This window comes from Lipotes vexillifer, unplaced genomic scaffold, assembly GCF_000442215.2.
Source record: "Lipotes vexillifer unplaced genomic scaffold, Lipotes_vexillifer_v1.1 scaffold226, whole genome shotgun sequence".
NCBI lineage: Eukaryota > Metazoa > Chordata > Mammalia > Artiodactyla > Lipotidae > Lipotes > Lipotes vexillifer.
Window position 1 is genome coordinate 1,066,388 of NW_006776934.1, and position 6,327 is coordinate 1,072,714.

At 34.8% G+C, this 6,327-nt stretch overlaps 1 pseudogene; it reads left to right on the forward strand.

Annotated features, from left to right (window-relative positions):
• The first annotated feature begins 4,936 nt into the window (after positions 1 to 4,936).
• LOC103075893 (methylmalonic aciduria and homocystinuria type D homolog, mitochondrial pseudogene) lies at positions 4,937 to 5,620 on the forward strand (annotated as a pseudogene).
• The last annotated feature ends 707 nt before the right edge of the window (positions 5,621 to 6,327 follow it).

A 6,327-nucleotide genomic window follows, 5' to 3' on the forward strand; every position in this document is an offset into this window, starting at 1 on the left:
TATTATTTTTGTGGTTGTAAATAGATGAGGCAAGAACAGCCTCTAATAGTTTCTTTAAAACCAACTGTAACCCAACCCTCCTGTTGAGTGAAATAAATTGAAAGTGTGTTATTAGATCTTGGTTAATCCTTTAATTATCTGAAAAATCTTAATTGAGGTTGTTAGTACTCCTAAAATTGACTTGCAAGAACAGCTAATCTGGGTCACTAACTTAATTCATTATTAGTTAATTGATTATTGAAAATATATGTATTAATGTTGAACAATGACATGAATTGTTTTCATGTGTTCTTATATTTCTCTCCTTTAACTTCCTTTAGATTTTATTTTTTACAAGTTGAATTTACTATTCAGTAAATACATAATTTAAATTTCAGTGCAGTGCTTTTAAAATTACTCAAAATGTTGATATTTATCAGTAAATTACCTTTCATTCATGAAGCAATTTAAATCACACTATTTATACCCTTTAGGAATCACCCAATATTTTGGTGTTCCTCACTTTCAAAGCATATTTTCTGTTTTCAGTTTACAATTTGATAGAGTGTAACAACCATTTTGGTTTACAAAACAGAACACATTGTAACTAGAAAACTGTTGGCAATATTTTTAATAATTGACTAAAACCCTGTGACCATTACTGTTTAATAGGAAAAAAAGCAAAGCTGATGAATATCTGTTTCTCTAAGAGATAGTTGTTTCTTTGGAGTTTTTTTTTTTTTTTTTTTTTTTTTCTCCTCCAGACAAGAAAGCATCTGAGAAATCTGGAAATAAATATGACTGTTTGGGGAAAAAAAAAGAGTTGTTTGACTTTATTATTACATTGAGATCAATAAGTGGCATGTGCTTTGGTGTTGAATTTGATAAGCCTTCTGCAAAACTTAGGAACAATCATGGGTTGATAAGTACTTAAAAGGGATTGTGGTTCTGGAAATGTGTCTTCTTCTCTGAAAAATATTATATTTTTATATTAAATGAGTATTATACTTTTAAATATCTGCTAAAGCCTGGGACAAATCTCTCTTTCTTAAATTCCTTGGTACTGATGTTAAAAAAAATTATTCAACTTATTCCAAAAAGATAAAGTCAACAATTGAAGGTTGTAGAAATGTTTTTGTATGAGACTAAACACTACACATTAAAAAAGGTACTTTTGTGAGGTAATGGATGTGTTAACAAACCTTATTTTGGTAATAATTTTGCAATATATGGTGTGTCGAATTATCACATTGTACCCCTTAAATTTACATGTTTGCTGTCAAGTAGATTTCAATAAAGCTAAAAACAATGCTCAAAGTTTGCAGTCTGCATATTTCTTCCACTCACATTTAATTCACCCAAGTAAATCAAATGGCAAAACGTGGAATTCAGAAGTCCAGGAGAGGGCTTCCCTGGTGGCCCAGTGGTTTAGAGTCCGCCTGCCAATGCAGGGGACATGGGTTCGTGCCCCAGTCTGGGAAGATCCCACATGCCGTGGAGCGGCTGGGCCTGTGAGCCATGGCCGATGAGCCTGCGCATCCGGAGCTTGTGCTTTGCAATGGGAGAGGCCACAATAGTGAGAGGCCTGCTTACCACAATAAATAAATAAATAAATAAATAAATAAATAAATAAAAAGTCCAGGAGATTCAGTCTCTCCTGCGTGAAAAGACAAATAACATTGCACAGCAATGATAAAATCTATTACAATGCTTGTAATTTGATTGTGATTAAAAGAACATAGATTATATTATATTGTTATCTTGAAAGAATGTGAAATTCAGTTTGTAAACTAATAAATTATATTTAATTACATGTGAATTTGCTCTTATAGGTGTAGAATATTAAACAGGTTTTATGGAGCTTCCCTGGTGGCACAGTGATTGAGAGTCTGTCTGCCGATGCAGGGGACACGGGATCGTGCCCTGGTCCAGAAGGATCCCATATGTTGCAGAGCAGCTGGGCCTGTGAGCCATGGCCTCTGAGCCTGTGCGTCCAGAGCCTGTGCTCTGCAATGGGAGAGGCCACAACAATGAGAGGCCCGCGTACCGCAAAAAAAAAAAAAAAAAAAAAAGGGTTTTATATTAACTAGATGAAATCTCACATAACCTTGTTATATTCAACTATCATGTTCTGAAATATGTATTAAAATATGACTATATAAGTGGATTGGTTCAATTTATAATGAAATTATGACTTTTTTGCATTGTGTATATGTGTATAAGTAGAGGCCGTATTTGTTGATATCTAATTTATCCACTTATTTCTATCATAAAATTTTGTGTTTATAATTCACCACTTTCTATATTATTTCTTTCTTTTCTAACTTTCTCTTGTAGTGGTAAAATGTTCTATTGCCTCTCCAACCTTTTTAAAAGATCTTTTGCTCATTTGGAAGCTTAGAATATTCTTTATATTAGTTTTCTATTTTTTTTTTTTTTTAGGTTTTTCCAGGCAGGTTTATTTTTAATGAAATAGGTGTATGTGTGTGTGTTTGTGTATGTACACATCTCCTCTTCTGAATTAGAAAGTTTTATGACTGAGAAGAGGCAGAAGAGGTGTATGGGAAAGTCATCAGATGTGTGGGTTTATTTCTGGGCTCTTTAATCTGTTCCATTGATTTGTGTGTCTATTTTTGTGCCAGTACCATTCTGTTTTGCTTACTGTAGCTTTGTAGTAGAGTCTGAAGTCTAGAAGCGTTAACAGCTGTGCAAATGAATCTATACACAAAATAGAAACAGACTAACAGACATAGAAAACACATTTATGTTTACCAAAGTGGGGAGAGAGAGGGAAAGGGACAAATTAGGAGTATGGGATTAGCAGATACAAACTACTATATGTAAAATAGATAAGCAGCAAGGATTTACTCTATAGCACAGCAAATTATATTCAGTATCTTTTAATAACCTGTAATGAAATGTAATCTGCAAAAAAATAAATAAATAACTGAATCACTGTGCTAGATACCTTAAACTAACACAATATTGTAAATCAACTATACTTCAATTAAAAAAAAAATCATGAGAATTATCTATCACAATCAATGTAAATTCTTCTCAGAGAGAGATTATGTTATCTGAGGCCTCAATCATTCCTACAACGTTGGGCCATAATGTCCCACCAAGATTAAAAATAACTAGTGGTACAATGCAACTTAAGACATAAATAAAAATAGAAAAAATAATAAAAATAGATGAACAACATGGGAAAATACAATGCTAGAATTATCAGACTGACATTAAAATAGCTCTGATCATTTTATCAAAGGACAAATTTGTGTATTCAAGAAAAAATCCCAACTAAAAAAATAAATTATAACTGAACCTAAGAACTCAAAGGATATATTTCAGTTTAGATTAATACAATAAAAGTAAACTAGTGAACAAAACTAGGTCAGAATGAAATATCTATACTAAGGCAATAAGAAAAATAAGAGTGTAAAACACAGAAAACAAAGTAACAGAAAATACTCAGGAGAAGGCCTTATATACATGTAATGATGTGCAAGAAGAGGAGAGAATGGGGCAGAAGTCAAGTTTGAAGAAATATTATCTGAGAAAGTTAAAAAAAAACAATGAACAACATGAAGCCACAGATTCAATTATCAGTGAGAACCTCCTCCCTCCCCCAAAATAAGTCTTCAGACTTATTGTTACTCATGATACTATGTCATCTATGGTTCTGCCAGGGAACACTGCCTTTCAATAACTCTCCCAAAGATGATAACTGAGCTTGTTTAATGTTGATCACAAATGCAAGTTTCATCCAGAAGGAAAACCTAAGTGATATTCTGTTTTCTGTTTATATTAAATTTATGGTTTGAAATTTTATAGCATAGAAATAGAATCCACTATTCTGCTACCTCTTAAGATACAAATATAGTATTTCTTAAGACAAAGGGCATGGATGCTTATTGCCTATTATTAAAGGTCTGTATCCTTGTGTGTGCAGGTGTCATCTGCTCTTCTTTGCACAACCAGTAGAAATTGGAGATCAGTCAGGGAACTGACATAAATATTTGTATACTCATGCTGCTTGCTCTGCTATGAGTAACAAAGATTTTTTTTTTTTTTTTGATAACCAAAGGTATGATTTATTTTTGGAGAGGTTTTTCCAGTTAAGGGGAAAAATAACAATATGAAATCATACCCTGATTACATGTTAGTTACCACATTCTCTACAATGTGGATGTGCTCATGCTGTATTTAATGATAATATGAATGAACATTTGAAATTTAAAAATCACAAACCACTTGCCAATATTGTAAATTCATAAATGTTGAAATAAATACCTACAGGGAAATAAATTTTAAAAACTGAAGCCTTTGAAAATGTTTATAGATCATCCCAAATGTTACAAATAGCAGAACAAATAAGTTGACATTACTGCTAGTTTCCACTTAATTTCTTCATAATATGGTTGTCTGGTGTTGCATTAGTGAAGTTGCTTCCTACAACCACATGGGTACCCCAGAGACTGTGATGAATCAGTTTACAGCAGTGAAGATCATCAATAGAAGATCCTAAATGTCGATAGCATTCATCTGTCTTTCTGAGATAACACCTCACACCAATCAGAATGGACATTTTCAAAAAATCTACAAACAATAAATGCTGGAGAGGGAGTGAAGAAGAAGGAACCCTCTTACACACTGTTGGCGGGAAAGTAAATCGATACAGCCACTATGGAGAACAGTATGGAGGTTCCTTAAAAACCTAAAACTAGAACTATTGTATGACCCAGCAATCCCACTACCAGGCATATACCCTGAGAAAACCACAATTCCAAAAGACACATGCACCCCAATGTTCACTGCAGCACTATTTACAATAGCCAGGACATGGAAGCAACCTAAATGTCCATCAACAGAGGAACGGATAAAGAAGACGTGGTACATATATACAATGCAATACTACTCAGCCATAAAAAGGGATGAAACTGTGCCCTTTACAGAGATGTGGATGGACCTAGAGACTGTCATAAAGAGTAAAGTGCTCTGTAACAGAGCCAGACTCGTTTCCTATCACCCAGGATTTTGCTCTTTAGTTAAAAGGGTTGTCAATCCCAGAGACTTTTCAACTGCAAGATCTTCAGGTTCTGTTGAGTCTCTGTGGCCAATGCAGCTACAGATATCTTCTATCGAACAATTTTGTCTGATGAAACTATGGGACAATTTGGATCTCAGGATAAGTGATTCCAGGTTCCTGGGAACATAGGTTTTGATTGTCACTTCAATGGGACTACATCACAGAAGAAAAGCCAAGTTCATAAACTTTACCTGATGTTCTAGCAGAACCTTTATCCAGTGAAAGACATGAGTTTGTTATGGCACAATATATGAATGAATTTCAGGGTAATGATGCACCTTTTATCAATAAATTAACAGAGCAGAAACTTACTTTGAAAGTGCCAGAGTAGAGTGTGCAATCCAGACATGTCTGGAATTGCTGCGGAGAGATTTTGAACCACTATTTCCAGAAGTAGCCACAAACAAACTAATGATTTTGACTGTAACACAGAAAACTAAGAATGATATGACTAGTGAGGAGGTAGAAAATGAAAAAGAAATGCTCTTAGAAAAGTTCATCAACTGTGCTAAGGAAATTGCTATGTTGAAGACTACTTGGCTGACTTTTTGACCCATCATCTGGCTTGCCATTTTTTGAACCATATACAAACAAAGACTTTTATCTCTGACCCAGGCACCTTATTTTATTTTCCACAATCCTTGAAATAGTAAAAGACTAAATGATTAGCTTGAAAGTGAATAAAATGTTGACCCTTCTCAGATCTTGCCAGTCTTCTTTTGAACTCTTTCAGCTATCACTGCATTCCTAGAATGAGATCTCTTTAAATATTGATGACACCATTGTTTTCCACCTTACCACCAGTATGGAGGACTGGCAAAGGGACAATGAACGTAGGGAGGAGTGGGCCTCTTGGTGCAATGATTGTGCTTTTCATTTTTAGTAAATTTTACAATCAACTCATGAGAGCACAATAGCTTGGAGACAAGAAAAGAAATTGATCAGAAGAGTCTGCTGACATTGCCAAGTGACATTCTTAAAGACTGTCAGAAGATATAGCATGGCCACTCCTAACTGAATGTCTGACCTGTGGTGCAGAGTATGAAGAGAGTGTGGGGTGACTGCCCTGTGTTTCACTGCTGGGGTCCACAGGGTAAATAATTCATGCACTCTTTCAGGAGCTCTAAACCAGAGGTTGAACTGGGGTCTAAGCATAGATAGGCCAGAGCTGATAAATGGGTCCTCACACACAGCTCAAGAGCAAAGCTGCCTTCAATCCTCCAGTCTAGGGTTCTAGCACTGGTTGTCCAGAATCCTGA